This window comes from Oryctolagus cuniculus, chromosome 7, assembly GCF_964237555.1.
Source record: "Oryctolagus cuniculus chromosome 7, mOryCun1.1, whole genome shotgun sequence".
In the NCBI taxonomy this organism is placed as follows: domain Eukaryota; kingdom Metazoa; phylum Chordata; class Mammalia; order Lagomorpha; family Leporidae; genus Oryctolagus; species Oryctolagus cuniculus.
Window position 1 is genome coordinate 121,876,791 of NC_091438.1, and position 25,182 is coordinate 121,901,972.

Here is a 25,182-nt window from a genome sequence, read left to right on the forward strand (position 1 = left end):
TTTTTTCTTTTGACAGGCAGTTAGACAGTGAGAGAGACAGACAGAGAGAAAGATCTTCCTTTTTCCGTTGATTCACCCCCCAAGTGGCCACTATGGCCAGTGTGTTGCGCCAATCCAAAGCCAGGAGCCAGGTGCTTCTCCTGGTCTCCCATGTGGGTGCAGGGCCCAAGGACCTGGGCCATCCTCCACTGCACACCTGGGCCACAGCAGAGAGCAACTGGGACAGAATCCGGCGCCCCAACCGGGACTAGAACCCCCGGGGTACCGGCGCCGCAGGCAGAGGATTAGCCTAGTGAGCCATGGCACCAGCCCTGGAACTCCCTTCTGTTGTGCCAACTCCCACCCGTTTGCTGTCTCTTAACAGACTCACAGATTCATTGGCTCCCTCCACTGAATGCTACACAGGAAAGGCCACAGAAAGAGGAGCTGGTACATTTCAGATACATTCTCATCAACTAACTCAAAGACTATGAGAAAACTTTAAAAATAGTGAAAATGTCTGCAAAATGTAGCAAAAAGAATGTACTGGAATCAGTGAGGGCTAGGGACACAGACAAGGGATGAGATAGGAGAGAGACTTTTAGTTACCTTCCTTTCTCTTCCATGTTGCTTTATACAGGTCCAACAATGACAAAGAGTCTGATCCAAGTTGAAAGATGGCTTTTATTGCTTGGTGATTGATTCTCTATTGCTTTAGTATGTCGGGAACACAAATAGCACACTGAGGCAGAACTTATCCAGAAAAAAAGAGAGAGAAACAAAAGAGAAAGAGATAAAAGAATAATATCACAGATATAACCAAGATTTTAAACTTATATAAGTAATGGCAAAAACCTATTTGACAAAATATTTGAAAAGTTAGATAAGAAAATAAATGCTTGGAAAGATTTTTTAATGGAAAGGTAGCAGATGATGACCCAAGTGCTTGGGTCCCTGCTACCCACCCACGTGGGAGACCTGAATGGAATTCCTGGCTCCTAGCCTCAGCCTGGCCTAGCCCTAGCTGTTGGTGGCAATCTGGGGAGTGAGCTGGTGGATGGAAAATCTCTTTCTCTCTGTCTCTCCCTCTGTCACTCTGCCTTTCAAATAAATAAATAAACCTTTTTTTTAATTGTAAAAAATAAGCTAAGTTTTTATTGTTAGATTCGACAGACATAAAATTATATTTCAATAAATATAATCAGTATAAAAATAAGAATAAGGAAATAAAGTTAAGTATGTGCGCTTTAATCCTTCTTGCCAGCCATATTATACAGACTAGAATTTACAATAAAATGTTGAATAGAAATGGTAAGACATTTGATCCGATCCACATATTAGGAGGAAGTATTTCGTATTGCATCATTAAATACTGTGTTAGATATGTAAGGTTTTGTTCACTGCTCTTTATCAGATTCAGGAATTTCACTTTAATTTATAGTTTGCAAAAGATTTTATCATGAACAAGTCAATTTTATCAATTACTTTTCTGTATCAGTTGGAATGATCATGCTTTTATCCTTTATTTTTATAATTTGGCATATCATATTCATAAAATTTCAGACATTAAAAATTACTTGGGGGGCTGGCACTGTGGTGCAGCAGGTTAACGCTCTGGCATGAAGTGCCAGCATACCATATGGGATGCCAGTGCTGCAAGTGGAGGCTTAGCCCACTATGCCACAGCCCCAGCCTCAGACATGGCCATCTTTTTTTTTTTTTTTTGTAAGATTTACTTATTTATTTGAAAGGCAGAGTTACAGAGAGGCAGAGGCAGAGGCAGAGGCAGAGAGAGAGAGAGAGAGAGAGAGAGAGTGAGTCTTCCATCCACTGGTTCACTCCCCAAATGGCTGCAATGGATAGAACTGGGCAGATCCAAAGCCAGGAGCCAGGAGCTGCTTTCAGATCACCCACGCAGGTGCAGAGGCCCAAGGACTTGGGCCATCTTCTACCGCTTTCCTAGGACATAGCAAAGAGCTGGATTAGAAGAGGAGCAACTGGGACTCAAACCAGCACCCATATGGGATGCCAGCACTGCAGGCAGTGGCTTTACTCACTATGTCACAGCACTGGCCCCAGACATGGGCATCTTAACAGGCATCTTAACCACTGGACCAAAACCTGTCCCCTTCTTTGGGTCAGTTTTGGCAATTTGAATCTTTTTAGGAATGTATCTGTATAATCTAACTTGGCATTAAACTATTTGTTATAATCCCTTTGACACTTTTTTTTTTTTGGTGTGTAGGATTAGCAATGATAAACATATCATCTTGTACATTCCTTATTTTGCTCATTGTTTCACTGTCAATCTAGCTAAAGGTTTAACAACTTTATCTTAACAACTTTGGTTTCAATGTTTTTAAAATTGTGTCTATTACCTTTGTCATTGATTTCCTCTCTATTGTTTATTATTTTCTTCCTTTTGCTTGCTTTGAGCTTAATTTACTTTGTTTGATTCTTATGTAAATTTGCAGCATAAGTATTGGTCTGAGAGGCCAGAGCTGTGGCATAGCAGGTAAAGCTGCCACCTGTAGTGCCAGCATCCCATGTGGGTGCCGGTTCGAGTCCTGGCTGTTCCACTTCTGATCCAGCTCTCTGCTGTGGCCTGGGAAAGCAGTAGAGGACGGTCCAAGTCCTTGAGCCCCTGCACCTGATGGGAGACCCATAAGAAGCTCCTGGCTCTTGGCTTCAGATCGGCACAACTCTGGCCATTGTGGCCATCTTGAGAATGAACCAGCGGATGGAAGACTTCTCTCTCTCTTTCTCTTTCTCTGCCTCTGCCTCCCTGTAACTCTGCCTTTCAAATAAATAAATAAATCTTTTAAAAAATATTGGTTTGAAACCTTTATTCTTTTCCAATATATATATTTAAAGTTATATTTTCATCTAGGCTCTGATTTTGTCTTACAAGTTTTGCTATGTTGTGTTTTAATTTTCATTCTTTTCAAAATGCTTTCAATTTCTCTATGATTTATTCATTGATCTATAGGTTAGCATAATTTTTATTATTTTTTTATTTTATTGAAAGAGAGACCGATCTTCCATCCACTGTTTCACTCCCCTAATGCTTATAACAGCCAGGACCTGGCCAAGCTGAAGCTAAGACCCAGAACTCAGTCCAGCTCTCCCACATGGCTGGCAGGAGCCCATCTCCTTGAGCTAGAATCTGCTGCATCTGACTCTTGTGTTTTTAAAAATTATATTGAGGGCAGAGATTTGCCTAGTGATTACGATGCAAGTTGGGGAACTAGTGTTGTGGTGCAGCAAGTTAAGCCACCATCTGCAACACTAGCATGCCCTAAGGGTGCTGATTCAAGTCTTGGCTGCTCCACTTCTGATCCACTCCCTCCTAATGCTCTTGCGAAGGCAGCAGAAGATGAACTAAGTGCTTGAGGCTCTGCCACCCTCATGGGAGACTTTAATAGGCCAGCCTTGGTATGGCCTAGCCCTGCTGTTGGCAGCCTTTTAGGGGAGCGAACCAATGGTTAGAAGATCTCTTGTGTGTATATGTGTCCCTCTGCCTCTATAATCCCGCCTTCCAAATAAATATGTCTTAAAAAAAAAAAAAAAGACGCCAGTTAGGATGCACATGTCCCACATCTAAGTGCTTGGGTTCAACTCCTGGCCCTGGTGATAACTCAAGTGGTTGTGTTTCTACCATTCCCTAGTTCATTCCCTCAATGGCCAAAAGAACTCTGGTTGAGCCAGGCCAAAGACAGCAGCCAGGAACTCAATCCAAGTCTGTCACGTGGGTGGCAAGGACCCAACTACTTGAGCCATTACCTGCTGCCTCCCAGGGTCTGAATTAGCAGGAAGCTAGAACTAGAAGCTGGAGGCAGGGCAAAAGCCCAGATACTCTGAAACTGGAAATAAACAATCGGCTAAAATTATCTAAAAGCAAATGTCTTAGTCCTTTCAATTCTATGATAGAAGCATGTTATGCCAACATTTGCTTTGACTTTAGATACAGCTTTTAGATGATTAAATTAATGGCATCTTGAACTTGATCTCTAGAGACGCCTGGGTTGTAATCTGAAAAAGATTGCATAGGCCCTCCTCAAAAATGTGCCATTTCAAATGATTTTAATGTTTTCAATAATGACTCAATCTCTTCCAAGCACTATAATAGATACCTCAAAGTGCACTATTAAATAATCCTGTATATATATTGTCTCCTCCGTAATATAGTATTCCTTAACAATTACTCATAATTTCAATTATCCAACTCTTTCATCATTTTCATTGCTATCCTGTAAGCTATCTCAAAAAGCTGTTTTTCTGGCACTATAAGACTTCTCAGTTCACCATCAGCTTAATAAATATTTTCCCACTGTGAAAAGGGATAATCACAAATTATCTGACACATGTTGTCTTCCATTTATGCATGTTAGTATTTGTTTAATATTTATATATGTTTCTTTATTTGAGAGACAGAGATAGAGCTCCCATCTGCTGCCCGTAACAGGTAGGGACTGAAGTCTGGAGTTGGGAACTCAATCCAAGTCTCTCATGTGAGTGACAGCAACCCAACCACTTTATCCATCACTACTACCTCCCAGAGTCTGCATTAGCAGGAAGCTGGATTGGGTGCCAGAGCTGCAGTTAAACCCAGACACTCTTGTCATGGGAAATGGGCACCCTAAATGGCATCCTGTTAGAAACACCTACCCCTTGTTTGCATTGTTAACTGTTTTACTGAATTAAACTTATCTTCAGGTTATTATACCTTGTTCTTGTGCTTGCAGTCAGCCTGCATTCAGTAAGCAATCATGTCGATAAATCCCTTCTTTATTTTAGTTGCTATCGTTAGAAATTTTTAATAGACTTCTTTTGGGGTAGCTTGGACTTTTTATTTTTTTAAAGATTTACTTATTTTATTTGAAAGCCAGAGTTACAGAATGCAGAGGCAGAGAGAGAGAGAGAGAGAGAGGAGAGAGAGAGAATCTTCTATCCACTTCCCAAATGACTGCAACAGCCAGAGCTGAGCTTATCCAAAGCCAGGAGCCAGGAGCTTCTTCTGGGCCTCTCATGCAGGTGCAGGGGCCCAAGGATTTGGGCCATCCTCTGCTGCTTTCCCAGGCCATAGCAGAGAGCTGGATCGGAAGTGGAGCAGCCAGGACTTGAACTGGCGTCCATATGGGATGCTAGCACTACAGGCGGCAGCTTTACCCGCCACGCCACAGCGCCAACCCCTTTAATAGAGTTTTATTGGAGGAAGGAAACTGTTATCAGTTGTGTCTGGATTTCAGCTCACACTCTCTAGACCTATTCTTTCGACAACAGATGATGGATGACCAAGGACATGTTGATGTGATAAGTAAGCAATAAAGAAAGCATTTAACTATATTAAAAATAACACTCAGTGAGTAAGAGTCATTGGTATGTTTTAGAACAAAGGAAATATTTGGTAATTAAAAGCTAGTGGGAGGCCTGAGAGAAATGGCTAATGGGAAGGAAATATACAAGATGATCCAGAAAGTAATAGTGCTGGAAAGTGAAAGTACTTTAAAAAAGAAAGTCCACTATGATGGGAGTGTGTCAAAGGGATACAGTGGACAGCTGAAAGAGCTCTCAATAGCCAAAACTGAAACAATTTGAGTAAAACTAATAAAATAGTATTTGATTATAACACGAAGTATAAAATAAATATCCACGAGTCCATACAGGTATAAATGAAAGATTGAATAAGTTAATAATATACAAGGAAGAGCTGACAAATATTTTGTACCAAAGAATTCCAAATAATTTATGTAGGTATTCTGCCTTTAAGGAGATGGAATACAAATCCCCACTTCATTAACGTGGGCTACATGTAGTGATTGTCTTTAAAAGAGTAAAATATGGAAAGAAATTAAAAAAAAGAGAAATTTTAAAGTGAAGAATCCTGACAACACTATGAAAAACTAGGTGACCAAGGCTAGGATCAACAATGATAAGTCACATTGATAGCATGTACTGTTATTATGATGTGATGATCATGCTGTTTTACCTCTATGCTCTTTCTCCCAAAAACTCATAACCTCAGTCTATTCATGAGTAAAATATCAGGTAAAATCCAGCTGAAGTACATTCTACAAAATACCTGGCTAGTACTCTTCAAAACTATAAAGGCCACCAAAAGCAAGGAAAGTTTATGAAACTGTCACAACCAAGAGGAACCCAAGAAGATGTGGCTATTAAAGATAATATGTTATCCTGGTTGGGGTCCTGGAACAGAAAGAAGGCATTGGGAAAAAACAGAGGAAAATCTAAGTAAACTATGGACTTCACTTAATAACTATCAATATTGTCTCATTAATTGTGATAAATACGATTTGTGAAATGTTAATAGGGCAAATCTGTAGCAGGCATATCTACTATCATAATGATTTGGAACACCTAAGTCTTTTATGAAATTTAAAGTTATTTACATAAATGTTTTAAAAGCTAGGAGTAAATCTTTATTTCCTGCTTGGTGTTAAATGGATGTTTTGGATGAGCATTAATAGCATCCCAAATGAAATGATCAAGATTTTAAAAGCTCTCAAGACTGGAATAATGGACTGATCTCCCATAAGACTTAATTTTATAAGGTTAAATAATTTTTGAATTTATGTCTAAAAATCAGTTGCACAATACATTATGTTTATTAGCTGCAACAAATGTGGAAAAACCTTAATTTGTTTTATTTTTTAAAATTTTATTTATTTGGGAAGCAAGATTTATTTTATGATAAGTGATGTGAGTTGATAAATTCTTCCATCCAAAAAAGTAAGTACTCATCTATATTAATAGTATTTAGAATGAAATACTATTGTGGCCAAAATACTCCTTGAGTATGGAACTCATTTTGGGAATGGTGCACTTTAAGCAATGCAAGACAAATTGGACAATTTCCAGAAAAGAAAAAAATTGAAATATGAGGAAATTCCACTGTGTACATGAAGAAATTTGGAAGGAAATAGAATGTTTAGCCTGGGAGGAGGAAAGAGAGAGAACATACTTGGTTTCTTCACCTATATGGAAGGAAACAGTGTAAAAGAAGAGTAAGATTAACATTGTATAACTTTAAGAAGTAGGATAAAATAGGGTAAAGCTTGAATGAGACATACTTCAGTAAAATATTAATTTGTGAAAATGAAAGTATTTACCTTAGTAGAAACGTGTTTAGGTAACTTCTATATACTCTTTTGTTGAAGATCTTCATGAAGAATTCAAGTATTTATGGGGAATTCTAATAAAATATAGAAAATCAGCTTAGCCATTAGGTTCTTTGACATTTCTATCAATTAAAATTTTTACAATATTATTTTCTGGGGCTGGACTTGTAGCAAAGAGGGTTAAGCTACTACCTGCATCCCATATGGGCACAGTTCAAGTCCAGGCTGCTCCACTTCTCTGTCTCTCCCTCTGTAACTCTGCCTTTCAAATAAATACATCTTTTAAAAATGTTATTTTATGATACTAGCTAATTTTCTAAAGATTTTAAAAATAGTAGACATTGGGAAAGCAGCATAACAAATAATGGATATGTTCATAGACTTTGGCGTGATTGTTTGGGTTCAGGTCTGGCCCTGCCACTTATGCATTGTGACCTTGGCAAATTATTTGAAATCTGTGTATTGGAGGTTTATCCACTGTAAATCAATGTGTGTCGTCATTTGTAAAATGAGGAAAACTGTATCTACTTCATGTGGCTATCATAAGAATTTAGTGACAATTTTAATATACTTAAGACAGTAACTGGTATATTGCAAGCACTCTAAAAGTGTTGTTAAAAATTATGAGGATTTTTTAGTAAAAGTTTTAAAAGACTTAGGGTTGATATTGAACTCTGTATTTATATAGTGCATTTAATGTTGAAATAGTTTTTATTCTTATATAGACTGGTGTTTTATTTTTAATTAAGAGGAAATTTTTTATGTTATGATTTAATAAGAATAAATTGAATAGGTTCACTGAATAAATGATCCTGTGCTATGTAAATGTTTATACATTAAAATCTCAATTATTATGTTAGATTATTTTCCTCACATTTACTCTACATCAAGTTTAAATTCCAAAGTGTTTCTCCTCTAACATATTTTAAGGCCTGTCTTTCATCACTTTCTTTTTGCTCACTCCAAATGCAACAATACCCTTGCTTAACCAACTTAACTTATGCATCTGGAATTGCAACATTAAAGTCCCAAAACAGCACTTGAGAAAGTATGATTTACACTTAATGTGTTACAGGTGGCTTCTCAGAAGAAATGCTTATTTCTTGTGTCATTAAAATGACAAATTTCTAAATTCTAAATTGCATTTCTGTTAAAAGTTTACTGTAGTTCATTTTTACCCAAATTTGGTTTTGTGTACACATTCCCACATAATACTTTTGATCATATGTTTATAAGACCACAATTACCATTAAAATCCTAATAGAAGTAGTTGAATATTAACAAATTCAGTAACAGGATTTCCGGCTGTTAAAACATCATAAGTTATTTAGACTAAAGTGTACCAAATTTTATAACATGTTCTGTATATATACTGGTTAAAAATTTTTTTATCAGATCACTGTCAAAAACAGCAGGAACATGATGGTGAGAAGTTAAAGTAAAACAAAATAACCAACTACTGTAGAGTTCAACATGTGATCATTACATTGGTTTCTGAGCAATTGACTAGCAGCCAATTTATGTCCTTTGAGGATTTTAAATTTAGTTTCTAATGTTTTTAATGTGTAATGAAACAAATGAGATAATCATGTCTTAAAAACACAGTTGACTTTACATTTACTAAGTTAATGTTTTCAATTTAAAAGTTACTTTAAATGAATAAAGAAATCAAGCATTTATGGTTTCTAGTAACTTTAGCGTGATTCAGAAAACATCTGTTGATTTAAAGGAAAAAATTATACTGTAATAATACAAATGGGCTAAATTTTAGATATATCTCTGAGTGTCAATATATACTGAAAGATGATTAATCCTGTATAAATGAAGACAGTTGCTTTCAAAATGTTATCTATAATAAATGAATACTAAAAGTGCCAAGAAGATAGCCATTTCTTTTCTTCATATTTAAGTGGCAGAGGAACATAAAGAGGCCAAGTGTATACACTCCTGTCTGCTGGTTCAGTCCACCCAATAACCACAATAGTGGGTGGGGGAGGAGTCAATCCAAGTCCCCCATGTAGGTAACAAGAGACCCAATTACTTGAGCTTTCACTGCTGCCTTTCAGGGTTTAGCATTAGCAGGGAACTGGAGCGGGAGCCAGGAATTGAGCCCAGGTACTCCAATAGTGGGCATGACTGCCTAACCAGTATGTTAACTGCTAGCCCAAATGCTTGTCCCAAAACAGCCATTTCTGTATCTTCTAGTGTGGAATGCTACTGTGTTCCTGAGAGTGACCATAGGAACAAGCTGTGCTAGCTGAATCTGCTGTTTTTGTTGCTCTTATGACTGCTCTTAAGGAGAGGAAGTAGATCTATTGATTGTCCCACCTGTATTGAGAAATCTATCCACTGTTTAAATCACTTGGCTACTAAAATGGTTTCTGGGGTTATGAGCAATTTTCTGTATTTGAATGTCTCCCTGTAACTGAAGAAAATAAATGTAGTACCTTCTTGCCATATGTGGGAATTCTAGAATTCTGTCTTTTTAACCATGGGCCATAGAAAACCACAGGTATACTGAGCATGTAGAAGATGCTCAATGCAAGAATCCTACCAGAATGTTTCCTAGATGTTCTCTTGTCCAGTCACTTACAAAAACCTTTGTCGTGCCTACATTATGCTAGATTCTATGCAATGTATTAATGTCATAAAAACCAAATAAAAATTCCTGTTGTCAAGGACTCTACATTCTAGTGAGACAGTCAGATAAGTAACAGAAACTTAACAGTTTGAAAATGCTAGGGGCTGGCATTGTGGCTCATTGGTTAAACTGCTGCCTGCCACCCTGGCATCCCATATGGGCAGCGCTTCAACACTGCTTGGGCCACTACACCCACCTGGGAGAACGAGATGAAGCATTGGCTTTCTGACTTAGTCTTGGCTCAGAGCTGACTGTTGCAGCCATTTAGGGGGTCAGGACTATGACACAGTGGGTCAAGTCACAGCCTTCAGTGCTGGCATCCTATATGGGCACTGGTTCGAGTCCCAGTTGCTCCACTTCCCATCCAGCTCCCTGCTAATACACCTGTAAAAGCAGCAGAAAATGGCCCAAGTCCTTGGGCTCCTGCAATCCACGTGGGAGACCTGGAAGATGCTCCTAGCTCCTGGCTTTGAACTGGCCCAGTTCTGGCCTTTGAGGCCATTTGGGGAATGAACCAGTAGATGCAAGAATTCTGTCTCTCCCTCCCTCTCTCTTATTCTGTAACTTTTCCTTTCAAATAAATAAATAAATCTTAAAAAAAAAGAAAAGAAAAAAAATGCTAGGCTACAGTTCTAGAGAAACCCAAAAGAGATTCCTAATTATGTCTGAGATTGCTTGGGAAAGTTTTCTGGATTTGAAGGATTGAGTTAATTTTATGGAAATTACTAGGGAAAAAGTGGGGTAGGGTAAGAGGATAACCATATTCTAGGCAGACAATAGCATTTGTAAAGGCAAAGATGTTTAAGAATGTATAACAAGAGTGTCAATTTGTTAAGTCAACAACAGGAGTCACTGTGCACTTACTCCTCATGTAGGATCTTTGTCCTTAGTGTGCTATACATTGAGATTTAATGCTATAACTAGTACTCAAACAGTATTTTTCACTTTGTGTTTCTGTGTGGGAGCAAACTGTTGAAATCTTTACTTAATGTATGCTAAACTGATCTTCTGTATATAAAGAGAAATGAAAATGAATCTTGATGTGAATGGAAGGGGAGAGGGAGTGGGAAAGGGGAGGGTTGCGGGTGGGAGGGATGTTATGGGGGGGAAGCCATTGTAATCCATAAGCTGTACTTTGGAAATTTATATTCATTAAATAAAAGTTTAAAAAAAAGAATGTATAATATATTATAAAAACAAACACACAAACACTAAATAGTTTAGGATATCCAGTAAAAAGGGAAGCTATTGCTAGAATAGAGAAATATTCCTGGGAAAGCAATGTCCAGGTCAAGAAGCATCTTTCTGTAATCTTGTTTCAATCAGTAATGGACTGCAATTATAGTAATTTACAACCTATAGCCTACGTGTGAATAAATGATATCATCTAGGTTTGTATAAGTACACTCTGTGATGTTAATATAATGACAAATCACCCAATGATGCATTTCTCAAAAGGTAACCCCTTAATTAAGCAAGAAGAAATTATACTTTAATTATGTTTTCACAATATGACATATTATCAGATTTCTTTTTTTTAACTTTTATTTAATGACTACAAATTTCCAAAGTACAGCTTATGGATTACAATGGCTTCCCCCCACCCATAACTTCCCTCCCACCTGCAACCCTCCCCTCTCCCGCTCCCTCTCCTCTTCCACTCACATCAAGATTCATTTTCAATTCTCTTTATATACAGAAGATCAGTTTAGCATACATTAAGTAAAGATTTCAACAGTTTGCACCCACACAGAAACACAAAGTGAAAAATACTGTTTGAGTACTAGTTATAGCATTAAGTCACAATGTACAGCACATTAAGGACAGAGATCCTACATGAGGAGTAAGTGCACAGTGACTTCTGTTGTTGACTTAACAAATTGACACTTTTGTTTATGGCATCAGTAATCACCCTAGGCTCTTGTCATGAGTTGCCAAGGCTATGGAAGCCTTTTGAGTTCACCGACTCTGATCATATTTAGACAAGGTCATAGTCAGAGTGGAAGTTCTCTCCTCCCTTCAGAGAAAGGTACCTCCTTCTTTGATGACCTGTTCTTTCCACTGGGATCTCACTCACAGAGATCTTTCATTTAGGCCATTTTTTTTCTGCCAGAGTGTCTTGGCTTTCCATGCCTGAAATACTCTCATGGGCTTTTCAGCCGGATCCGCATGCCTTAAGGGCTGATTCTGAGGCCAGAGTGCTGTTTAGGACATCTGCCATTCTATGAGTCTGCTGTGTATCTCACTTCCCATGTTGGATCGTTCTCTCCCTTTTTGATTCTGTCAGTTAGTATTTGCAGACACTAGTCTTGTTTATGTGATCCCTTTGGCTCTTAGTCCTATCATTATGATCAATTGTGAGCAGACATTGATCACTTTGACTAGTGAGATGGCATTGGTACATGCCACCTTGATGGGATTGTATTGCAATCCCCTGGTCTGTTTCTAACTCTACCGTTTGGGGCAAGTCAGCTTGAGCATATCCCGAATTGCACATCTCTTCCCTCTCTTATTCCCACTCTTATATTTAACAGGGAACACTTTTCAGTTAAGTTTCAACACTTAAGAATAACTGTGTGTTGATTACAGTATTCAATCAAAAGTATTAAGTAGAACAAACAAAAAAAATACTAAGAGGGATAACGTATTATGTTGTTCATCAACAGTCAGGGCAAGGGCTGATCAAGTCACCATTTCTCACAGTGTTCATTTCACTTCAACAGGTTTAATTTTTGGTGCTCGGTTTGTTGTCACCATTCAGGGAGAATATATGATATCTGTCCCACTGGGACTCGCTTATTTCACCCAGCATAATGTTTTCCAAATTCCTAACAGGGATCACTTTTCAGTTAAAATTTAAACACCTAAGAATAATTGTGTGTTAATTACAGAGTTCAACCAATATTACTAAAACAAAAAAAAAAATACTAAAATGGATAGAGTATTACATTGTACATCAACAGTCAGGATAAGAGCTGATCAAGTCACTGTTGCTCATAGTGTCCATTTCACTTCAACAGGTTTCCCCTTTGGTGCTCAGTTAGTTGTCGCCAATCAGGGAGATCATATGATATTTGTCCCTTTGTGACTGGCTTAGTTCACTCAACATGATGTTTTCCAGATTCCTCCATCTTGTTGCAAATGACCAGGTTTCATCGTTTTTGACTGCTGTATAGTATTCTATAGAGTACATGTCCCATAATTTCTTTTTTTATTTTATTTTATTTTATTTTTTTTTTTTATTTTTGACAGGCAGAGTGGACAGTGAGAGAGAGAGACAGAGAGAAAGGTCTTCCTTTGCCGTTGGTTCACCCTCCAATGGCCGCCGCGGCCGGCGCGCTGCGGCCGGCGCACCGCGCTGATCCGATGGCAGGAGCCAGGAGCCAGGTGCTTTTCCTGGTCTCCCATGGGGTGCAGGGCCCAAGCACCTGGGCCATCCTCCACTGCACTCCCTAGCCACAGCAGAGGGCTGGCCTGGAAGAGGGGCAACCGGGACAGAATCCAGCGCCCCGACCGGGACTAGAACCCGGTGTGCCGGCGCCGCTAGGCGGAGGATTAGCCTAATGAGCCGCGGCGCCGGCCCATAATTTCTTTATCCAGTCTACTGTTGATGGGCATTTGGGTTGGTTCCAGGTCTTAGCTATTGCGAATTGAGCTGCAATAAACATTAATGTGCAGACAGCTTTTTTGTTTGCCAATTTAATTTCCTTTGGGTAAATTCCAAGGAGTGGTATGGCTGGGTTGTATGGCAGGGTTATATTCAGGTTTCTGAGGCATCTCCAGACTGACTTCCATAGTGGCTTAACCAGTTTGCATTCCCACCAACAGTGGGTTAGTGTCCCTTTTCCCCCACATCCTCTCCAGCATCTATTGTTGGTAGATTTCTGAATGTGAGCCATTCTCACCAGGGTGAGGTGAAACCTCATTGTGGTTTTGATTTGCATTTCCCTGATGGCTAGTGATCTTGAACATTTTTTCATGTGTCTGTTGGCCCTTTGGATTTCCTCTTTTGAAAAATGTCTATTGAGGTCCTTGGCCCATCTCTTAAGTGGGTTGTTTGTTTTGATGTTGTGGAGTTTCTTGATTTATTGTAGATTCTGGTATCAACCCTTTATCTGTTGCATAGTTTGCAAATAATTTTTCCCATTCTGTCAGTTGCCTCTTCACTTTCCTGACTGTTTCTTTTGAAGTACAGAAACTTCTCAATTTGAGGCAATCCCAATAGTTAATTTTGGCTTTGACTGCCTGTGCTTCTGGGGTCTTTTCCAAAAAGTCTTTGCTGGTGCCAATATCTTGCAGGGTTTTTCCAATGCTCTGTAATAATTTGATGGGGTCAGGTTGTAGATTTAAGTCTTTAATCCATGTTGAGTGAATTTTTGTGTAAGGTGAAAGGTAGGGGTCTTCCTTCATGATTCTGCATGTGGAAATCCAATGTTCCCAGCACCATTTATTGAATAGACTGTCCTTACTCCAGGGATCGGTTTTGGATCCTTGATCAAATATAAGTTGGCTGTAGATGTTTGAATTGATATCTGGTGTTTCTATTTTCTTCCATTGGTCTATCCATCTGTTTCTGTACCAGTACCATGCTGTTTTGATAACAACTGCCCTGTAGTATGTCCTGAAATCTGGTATTGTGATGCCTCTGGCTTTGCTTTTTTTTTTTTTTTTTTTTTTTTGACAGAAGAGTGGACAGTGAGAGAGAGAGAGAGAGAGAGACAGAGAGAAAGGTCTTCCTTTCCCGTTGGTTCACTCTCCAATGGCCACCATGGCTGACACGCACACCGCGCTGATCCAAAGGCAGGAGCCAGGTGCTTCTCCTGGTCTCCCATGGGGTGCAGGGCCCAAGCACTTGGGCCATCCTCCACTGCACTCCCTGGCCACAGCAGAGAGCTGGCCTGGAAGAGGGGCAACTGGAACAGAATCCGGCGCCCTGACCGGGACTAGAACCCGGTGTGCCGGCGCTGCAAGCTGGAGGATTAGCCTAGTGAGCCGCAGCGCCGGCTCCCGGCTTTGCTTTTGCTGTGCAAGATTGCTTTAGCTATTCAAGGTCTCCTGTGTCTCCATATGAATTTCAGCATCATTTTTTCCAGATCTGAGAAGAAGGTCTTCGGTATCTTGATTGGTATTGCACTGAAACTATAAATTGCTTTTGGGAGAATGGACATTTTGATGATATTGATTCTTCCAATCCATGAGCATGGAAGATTTTTCCATTTTTTGGTAATCTCTTCTATTTCTTTCTTTAAGGTTTTGTAATTTTCATCATAGAGATCTTTAACTTCCTTGGTTAAGTTTATTCCAAGGTATTTGATTGTTTTTGTAGCTATTGTGAATGGGGTTGATCTTAGAAGTTCTTCCTCAGCCATGGCATTGCCTGTGTATACAAAGGCTGTTGATGTTTGTGCACTGATGTTATATCCTGCTACTTTGCCAAACTCTTCTATGAGTTCCAATAGTCTCTTAGTAGAGTTCTTTGGGTCTTCTAAATAAAGAATCATATCATCTGCAAAGAGAGATAGTTTGAGTTCTTCCTTCCCAATTTGTATTCCTTTAATTTCTTTTTTTTTGCCTAATAGCTCTGGCTAAAACTGCCAGAACTATATTGAATAGTAGCAGTGGTGAGAGTGGGCATCCCTGTCTGGTACCAGATCTCAGTGGAAATGCTTCCAACTTTTCCCCATTCAATAGGATGTTGGCCGTGGGTTTTTCATAAATTGCTTTGATTGTATTGAGGAATGTTCCTTCCATACCCAGTTTCCTTATGGTTTTCATCATGAAAGGGTGTTGTATTTTATCAAATGCTTTCTCGGCGTCTATTGAGATAATCATATGGTTTTTCTTCTGCAGTCTGTTAATGTGGTGTATCACATTGATTGTCTTGCGCACATTGAACCATCCCTGCATACCAGGGATAAATCCCACTTGGTCTGGGTGGATGATCTTTCTGATGTGTTGTTGCATTCTATTGGCCAGAATTTTATTGAGGATTTTTGCATTTATGTTCATCAGGGATATTGGTCTGTAATTCTCTTTCAATGCTGCATCTTTTTCCGGTTAGGAATTAAGGTGATGCTCTCTTCATTTTTCAATTGTTCTGAATAGTTTGAGAAGAATTGGAGTTAGTTCTTCTTTAAATGTCTGGTAGAATTCAGCAGTGAATCCATCTGGTCCTGGGCTTTTCTTTGTTGGGAGGGCCTTTATTACTGTTTCAATTTCTGTCTCAGTTATGGGTCTGTTTAGGTTTTCGATGTCTTCCTGGTTCAATTTAGGTAGGTTGCATGTGTCCAGGAATCTATCCATTTCTGATAGGTTTCCCTGTTTGCTGGCATACAAGTCCTTCTAGTAATTTCTGATGATTCTTTTTATTTCTGTGGTGTCTGTTGTTACGTTTCCTTTCTCATCTTTGATTTTATTGATTTGGGTCTTTTCTCTTCTTTTTTTAGTTAGTTGGGCCAATGGGGTGTCAATTTTGTTTATTTTTTCAAAAAACCAGCTGCTCGTTTGGCTGACTTTTTTGTAATGTTTTTCTTGATTCAACCCTGTTGATTTCTTCTCTGATTTTAATTATTTCTCTTCTCCTACTAGATTTGGGTCTGATTTGCTGTAGGTTTTCTAGATCCTTGAGGTGAATTGAAAGCTCATCTATTTGGTGCCTTTCCATTTCTTGATGTAGGCACCTATTGATATAAACTTTCCTCTTAACACTGCTTTTGCTGCATCCCATAAGTTTTGGTATGTTGTGCTGTTATCCTCATTTACTTCCAGAAAATTTTTGATTTCTCTTTTAATTTCTTCTATGACCCATTGTTCATTCAGGAGAACCCATATGGGATGCCAGCGCTAAAGGCTGGGGCTTTAGCCCACTGGGCCACAGTGCCGCCCCCGCCCCCCACCCCCCAGTGGTTTCAAAACTGTATCTTAGAGGTCTCTGACGCCTCCAGTACATTCTAGACTCAGATGAAGGATTGTGCTACAAAATATCATGGTTTTGCTTACGCAGAAAGTGCAGGAGAGGCCAGATGAAATGAAGATATTTAGTAAAATTCACGCTGTGAGGGTAAACCTTGGGCAGTAGGGACACAGGATGGAGCCAACTACTTAATACCTTCTCCAGTGTTCTCCAATTGACTTTTCTGAGGCTTTCTGTTTCTGTCTAATCTGTCTGGAGATGCCCTATCTGGATAAATTTCTGGCTGTGTAATTTTGAGAATTATAATGGCCAATTCAGTAGTGTAACACATTGAAATCACTACCAGTTTTTCTCTTCCTCGTTTCCCCTTTTCCTCACTCTTCCTCAGTTTAGCTTTACCTCGGGATAATTTCCTAAGGAACCCAGGCTAATAAATCCTGTTTGTTACTAATCTTCGTTCTTTCCTTTAAATTTTTCCATAGCTCCATTCCTCTTGCCTCCTCTGAAGTATACACTGCTATTTTCAGGTCCTGCTCAAATGATGCCTTTTCTTACTTCCTGGGGATTCTTTTTTTTCCATTCAAATCTAATAGAACTTTTCTTCTTTACTTATGATGCTAACCATTTTCCTTCTTATAGTTATAATCTTTTCACCAGACAAGCTGGACCTGGTGCAGTGCTAGCAGAAAGTAATTTTATTTTTTCCTACCAACTCCTTTAAGCCTCTTGTATTTAACTTTTCTTCCTCATCCCTGGATGATATTTCAGGCAAGTTCCATAATTTCAAGTCACTTTTAATGATTTTAAAAAATTCTCTAGTCAATAAATGAGTCCTCTCCATTAAAACTAAAAAAAATTTTTTTTAATTAAAAAAAGAAAGTCAAGTCCTAACTTTCCCACTTCAAACTCTTACACAATTTAAACTTCTCTTCTACCCAGGTTGACCTGTGAAATCCTTTGTTGGGGACAGTGACATAATTGACTTCTTTTCTACTTTGCTGTTTTGTTCTTCCATTCCTCCTCCCTTATTCACAAGGCTGTATTTGGATTGGACCAAGAGAAAGGAGGAAAGGTAAGAGGCAGAAAAATCTCACTTGGTTGATGGAATTATAATCTGCCTTTAGGGTCTTTGTGGCAGTTGTGCAATCACGACTGTGTTTCTAGCAGAGCCCTTGTGTGGGCTTCTAGTAAGCCTTTTCTAATTCCTGAGTATCTCTGTACAATTTTCAATGCCTATTCCAATTTATTGATTATAATTCTTTTCAACCTTATTTTCAAAAAACCCAACTTTGGTTTCTGGCAGTCTACTCATCTGTTGAGGTCACCTTACTCCCTCCATATGCCCCTTTTGTATGGAGTCCATCTCAAGAAGACTCAATATAAAGGTGGTCATTTGGCATAGCAGTTAAGGTTCCACGTGGGACACCCACATCCAAGATTGGAGTCACTGAGTTCAAATCCCAGCTTTGCTCCTGATTCTAGCTTGCTGCAAATGCCCAACCTGGGAAGCAGCAGGTGATAGCATAAGTACTTGGGTCCCTGTCACCTACCCGGGAGACCTGGATTGAGTTCCTAGCTGCTGTTGCTGGCATTTGGGGAGTGAACCAGGGAATGGGAGTTACTCTCCCCCAGATTCATTCTCTCTCCCTTTCCAGTAAAAATAAAATAAAAATTTTTAAATAAAATAAAAAGAAGACACAATCTCGCTCTGTGGCACGCTTCTACGCTTCTGGGGGGAAAGTGGTCAGAACTGAAGCCAGACTGTAATAAGTTGACCACAAGCTTTTCTTACATTTATTTCTCATACACTGCCTTGGCACTCCATATGTGATACATTTTGTTATGCCTCAGTGCCTCCACCAGAATTGAAGAGATGGCACAGAACTCTGAGCTTTGGCAAGACTTTCTCTGTCTTGCATTTTCCACTGTCTTTCCACCAAAATCTTCTTTGGCACCTTAACAAGTGATCCGGGGACCCGCGCCATGGCTCACCTGGTTAATCCTCCACCTGCGGTGCCAGCATCCCATATGGGTGCCAGGTTCTAGTCCTGGTTGCGCCTCTTCCAGTCTAGTTCTCTGCTGTGGCCTGGGAGGGCAGTGGAGGATGGCCTAAGTGCTGGGGCCCCTGCACCCGCATGGGAGACCAGGAGGAAGCACCTGGCTCCTGGCTTTGGATCGGCGCAACGCTGGCCATAGTGGCCATTTGGGGAGTGAACCAATGGAGGGAAGACCTTTCTCTCTCTCTCACTGGCTATAACTCTACCTGTCAAAAAAAAAAAAAAAAAAGAAGTAATCCCTTTATTCTAAATTTTTAAAGATTTATTTTATTTATTTGAAAGAGTTACAGAGAGAGGTAGAGGGTAGAGACAGAGAGAAAGGTCTTCCATCTGCTGGTTCACTGTCCAGATGGCCGCAACAGCTGGAGCTGAGCTGATCCCAAGCTAGGAGCCAGGAGCTTCTTCCAGTTCTCCCATGTGGGTGCAGGGGCCCAAGGACTTGGGCCATCTTCCATTGCTTTCCCAGGCCATAGAAGAGAGCTGGATCAGAAGAGGAGCAGCCGGGACTAGAACCAGTGCTCATATAGGATGCCAGTGCTTCAGGGCAGGGCTTTAACCCACTCTACCACAGTGCCAGCCCCTGTTCATTCTTTTTATCCCTATTATATCAATCACTACAAAAATCTTGGATTTCACAGTTCATCCCTCTTATCTCAGGCTATAATTTCTATTAGGCTGTGTACATCTCCCTACCTGAACCCTTTCCCACCTACCTCTGTCACTTACTACCATAATAATACCCTAGACCTAGTTTTACCCAAACTAAAACCTTCTAATAATCTCAATTTCAAGCATCCCATTATCTAACCATCATCTCCTTTCTTTCTGTTCACCCCTCTAAGATCCTGACTCAAGTAATTCTCCAGGTCCCCCTTGCTTCTATGACTTTTCACTTGTCCTTCATCCCACTTATGACCTCATACCTTTCTTAACTAATTTAAATTCCATGGTCAGTGATTATAATTATTTACTCTCCACATAATCACCCTTGTTTTTCTCTTACCTTGTCATTCTCCTATGGCGAAATTAGTTAAATTCAGCTGTCTAACATCAGGCTCACACAGCTAGATGTGACTGGAGAACACACAACTACACTTCTGCTCTCACTTTAAATGTATTATCAGTATGGTATAGGAATTGTGGCACAGTGTGTTCAGCCACTGCTTGGATGCCTGCATCCCATATCTAGTGCCAGTTAGAATCCTGGCTCCTCCGCTTCTAATCCAGCTTCCTGCTAATGGATTCTAGGAGGCATCATATGCCCTCCCTACCAGGTACTTGAGTTCATGGTTCTTGGCTTTGGTCTGCTCCAGCCCTGACTATTGTAGATATTTGAGGAGTGAACCAGCAGATTGAATATTTTCCTCTCTGTCTGCCTGTCTGTCTGTCTGTCTTTCTCCCTCCCTCCCTCTTTTTAAAAAAATATTTATTCATTTATTTGAAAGTCAGAACTACAGAGAGGAAGGAAGAGAGGGAGAGACAGAGAGAGAAAGATCTTCCATCAAAGGCCACGTCTGAGCCAGACCAAAGCCAAGAGCCAGGAGCTTCTTCGGGGTCTCCCACATGGGTGAAAGAGACCTAAATGTTTGGGCCATCTTCCACTACTTTCCCAGGCACATTATTAGGGAGCTGATTGGAAGTGGAGCAGCCGGAACATGACCCAGAGCCCCATGGGATGCCAGCGTCTCAGGCAATGGTTTATTTGCTGCACCTTAACATCAGCCCCTCTCTGTCTCTCTCCTGCCTTTCAAACTAAGTAAATGTAAATAAAGATTTTAAAATATATTCATAACAAACAAGTAAACTTACTGTCACTAATCTCAAGTTGGCCCTTAATTCATATTCAGAAATCGTACTATATTGCCTTAGTATTTTTAATTGTACAACTCTAGTAGAAAACTACTTTTCATCTCCTCAAAACTCAATTTCTCCTTCTATTTCCAACTCCTTGCACCACACCCCTCTCTTACTCTGGGCTACACTTGCCAAATGAGCTGAACATGCTCTCATGTCTGGAGAAGGTCATGGGGCAGAAAAGCTTATCTGAGGAGGACACTGACCATGTGAGAACTGGAATGGCCTAACACAGATGTGACTGAAATCAGAGATGAGCTATCAATATGTGATGTGGATGCTGGAGACATCTGCTAGATGGAGAATATGTCATTATTATAACAATCATTTTTAATTAAGAATGGAGCTGCCTTAGAACATGAACAGCTAAATTTGAAATTAGTACATCTCAGTGCTTAGCCTCTTTCCTTCTCAAAATCAGATTTACTTTTTGATCTTGTTAAAATGCACTGAGAATATTTATTTCATTTTTACATATTAATTCACTATATTTAGATTTGCTATATAAAGATTAAGACATTATCGGTATTATCCTGAATTAAACTGTGATGCTTTTGAAATTATGCCAACCATTTAAATGTCATGCACCCCTTTTTTTCTTTTAGAAAGCTTTTATTTAATGTATACAAATTTCATAGATACAACTTTAGTAATATAGCAATTTCCCCCCCATACCCGCCCTCCCACCCCCACTCCTGTCTCACCTCCTATTCCCTCTCCTATCCCATTCTTCATTAAGATTCATTTTTTTTTGACAGGTAGAGTGGACAGTGAGAGAGAGAGACAGAGAGAGAAAGGTCTTCCTTTTGCCGTTGGTTCACCCTCCAATGGCTGGCACGGCAGGTGCGCTGCGGCCAGCGCACCGCGCTGATCCGATGGCAGGAGCCAGGTACTTATTCTGGTCTCCCATGGGGTGCAGGGCCCAAGGACTTGGGCCATCCTGCACTGCACTCCCGGGCCACAGCAGAGAGCTGGCCTGGAAGAGGGGCAACTGGGACAGAATCTGGTGCCCCGACCGGGACTAGAACCCAGTGTGCCGGCGCCGCTAGGTGGAGGATTAGCCTAATGAGCCGCGGCGCTGGCCAGATTCATTTTTAATTATCTTTATATACGGAAGACCAACTCTATCCTAAGTAAAGATTTCAACAGTTTGCACCCTCAGACACACGAAGTATAGAGTACTGTTTGAAGACAAGTTTTACCATTAATTCTCATAGTACAACTTATTAAGAACAGAGGTCCTACATGGGGAGTAAGTGCACAGTGACTCATGTTGTTGATTTAATAATTGACACTCTTATTTATGATGTCAGTGATCACCCAGGCTCTTGTAATGAGCTGCCAAGGCTATAGAAGACTTTTGAGTCCACAAACTCTGTCAGTATTTAGACAGAGCCATAATCAAAGTGGACGTTCTCTCCTCTCTTGAAAGAAAAGTACATTCTTTTTTAATGGCCCCTTCTTTCCACTGGGATCTCACTCACAGATCCTTCATGTAGATCATTTTTGCCGCAGTATCTTGGCTTTCCATGCCTGAAATGCTCTCATGGGCTTTGTAGCCAGATCTGAATCATGCCCCCCATAAGAAGCAAATTATTATACTGAATATCTGTTAAAATTGTATGTCACCTGATGAGTCAACCACTAAACTATTTAAATTTCTTTAGTATCTTCTAAAAAGGCATATCTGTCCCTCAAATCCGTAAAGATCACTGGCCACTGTGTATGTCTTTTTTTTTTTTTTAATTTAAGAGGCAAATAGAGAAAGAGCACCCATCCACTGGTCCATTCACAACAGCTGGGCCTGAGCCTGGGAGCTGGGAACAAAATCCAAATCATCCATGTGGATGGCAGGTACCCAATTACTTGACCCATTACCACTGCTTTCCAGGGTTTGCATTAGCAGAAAGCTAGTCAGGAGATAGAACCAGATATAGAACCCAGACACTTTGATATGGACACAGGCATCATAACCAGGATCTTAACCAGTAGGCTAAACATCCACCCCATGTTCTACATTTTTGTAAGTATGTGTTTATTTCTTTCTTTATTTATTTTTATTGGAAAGCAAAGAGACAGCGAGATCTTCCATCTGCTGTTCACTCCCCAGATGCCTATAATAGCCAGGGCTCAGCCCAGGCAAAGCCAGGAGCTGAGAACTCATAATCTGAGTCTACCATTGAGTGGCAGTAGTGTGCATTAGCAGGGAGCTAGAATCAGAAGTGGAGCTGAGACTCCACTGAGTCAGGCATTCCAATTTGAGATAGAGACATCAAGTGGCAATTTAACCCACCTAAATGTACATTTTTAATCAATTGCTTAGAGGATGAGAAATGGGAGAGAATTAGATAATGTGCACCTCTAGTCAAACTTTCCTTGAACTATTTTATTTTATTTTATTTTTTTATTTTTTTGACAGGCAAAGTGGACAGTGAGAGAGAGAGACAGAGAGAAAGGTCTTCCTTTTGCCGTTGGTTCACCCTCCAATGGCCACCGTGGCCGGCGCGCTGCAGCCGGCGCACCGCGCTGATCCGATGGCAGGAGCCAGGTACTTATCCTGGTCCTATTCCAAAACAACAACCATGCCCTCCCCTCAAAAGTCATGGCCTATTTGAAATCTTAATTTTACTTATTGGAAAGGGGTATGTGTGATTTTTTAAAAAAAGATTTATTTATTTATTTGAAACACAGATTTGCATAGAGGCAGAGGCAGAGACAGAGAGAAAGAGAGAGAGATCTTCTATCTGCTTGTTCACTCCCTAGATGACCACAACAGCTGGAGCTGAGCCTATCCAAAGCCAGGAGTCAGGAGCTTCTTCCAGGTCTCCCACATGGGTGCAGGGGCCCAAGGACTTGGGCCATCCTCTACTTCTTTCCCAGGCCATAGCAGAGCTGGATCGGAAGTGGAGCAGCTGGGACTTGAACCAGCACTCATATGGGATGCTGCCACAGTGCCGGCCCTGGTATGTGTGATTTTTTTTTTGACAGGTGTGTATGTGTGATTTTAAACCTTGGGAAATACTGTATATGTTTCATTCCCTTTTGTAAACTCATATTTTTATATTAAAGTACTGAAAAAATCTTTTTTAAAAAAATCAATTCAACTTTGGAGTAACTATTTCCCAAATTTATTTGTCCATAGAATTTTTTTAATGTAAGGAATAGTAATGTCATATAGCTCAATATTTAAAATGAGATTTTTTAAAATTCATTTTATAAGAGGGGGAAGTTGGCTCATTTTTTTCTACTTCTAGAAGCTGAAACAGTACCTGACACTTAGTAGGTACTTAATATTTGCTAAGTGGGTTTGTAAAAAGTTATTGAACATGTATTTTTTTACAGATTTATTTTATTTATTTGAAAGACAGAGAGAAGCAGATCCAGAGAGGTGGGGAGGGGTCTTCCATATGCTAGTTCACTCCCCAAATGACCACAATGGCCAGAGCTGAGCTCATCTGAAGCCAGGAGCCAGGAGCTTCTGGGTCTCTCATGCAGGTGCAGGGGCCCAAGGACTTGAGCCATCTTCTACTGCTTTCCTGGGCCACAGCAGAGAACTAGATCAGAAGTGGAGCAGTCAGCAGTTGAACCGACACCCATATGGGATGCTGGCACTGTAGACCTGGGCTTTAACATACTGCGCCAGAGCACCAGCCCTGAACATGTATTATACGGCAGTCACAGGCATAATGGTGAAAAAAATAAACATGACTCCTGTCCTCATGTAATTTACAGTCCACTGGAGAACACTGTAACATAAGCAAATAAAATAATCAAATTTTAGATAAAAGTTTTGGAATATATATGGATTATCAAAAAAAGATGTTGATATGGAGAATAAAAGGAGGTACAGGGAATGCTACTTTTGGACATAAGGAACTTGCCTTTTAATGCATTTACCTAGCAAGTTGATAATTAACGAGGATCTGAATATTTCAACCATCAACCTTTACCCAGATCAGATGTTAAAAGAGATATTAATCAAGATCCATATGCATAAAAAATTGGTGGCATACTCAAAAGGATTAAATTAAGAGAGTTACACAACGGGATCATCTACAGAATATGGATAAGATTAAGAGAACAAAAGACAGCCAGAAGCCACTAGACTATTAGATCTGAGAGACGAGGGAGTCACTGAGAGCAAGGCTTTGAGGGGTTGGCTGAAAATAATTTAAGTTTTTAGGTCATATGGAGGCAGCACAAAATTGTAAGCAAAAATTGTGATTCTCGGGGCTGGCACTGTGGCATAGCAGGTAAAGCTGCTGCCTGCAGTGCTGGCATCCCATATGGGTACCAGTTTGAGTCCCGGCTGTTCCACTTCCGATCCAGCTCTCTGCTGTGGCCTGGGAAAGCAGTGGAAAATGGCCTAAGTCCTTTGGGCCCCTGCACCCACGTGGGAGACCCGGAAGAAGCTCCTGGCTCCTGGCTCCTAGCTGCTGGCTCCTAGCTCCTGGCTCCTAGCTCCTAGCTCCTAGCTCCTGGCTTTGGATCGGCAAAGCTCTGGCTGTTGCAGAGTGAACCAGCAGATGGAAGACCTCTCTCTTACTCTCTCTCTCTCTCTGCCTCTCCTCCTCTGTAACTCTGTCTTTCAAATAAATA

At 40.2% G+C, this 25,182-nt stretch overlaps 1 long non-coding RNA gene across 1 annotated transcript in view; it reads right to left on the reverse strand.

Annotated features, from left to right (window-relative positions):
* Positions 1-25,182, reverse strand: part of LOC138850656 (uncharacterized) — a 47,547-nt gene that overhangs the window by 5,194 nt on the left and 17,171 nt on the right. The window contains exons 2-3 of the long non-coding RNA XR_011390722.1: positions 7,110-7,192; positions 589-732 (exon numbers count right to left, since the gene is read on the reverse strand). This is a non-coding gene — a long non-coding RNA (uncharacterized lncRNA). The remainder of the gene's footprint in view (positions 1-588; positions 733-7,109; positions 7,193-25,182) is intronic.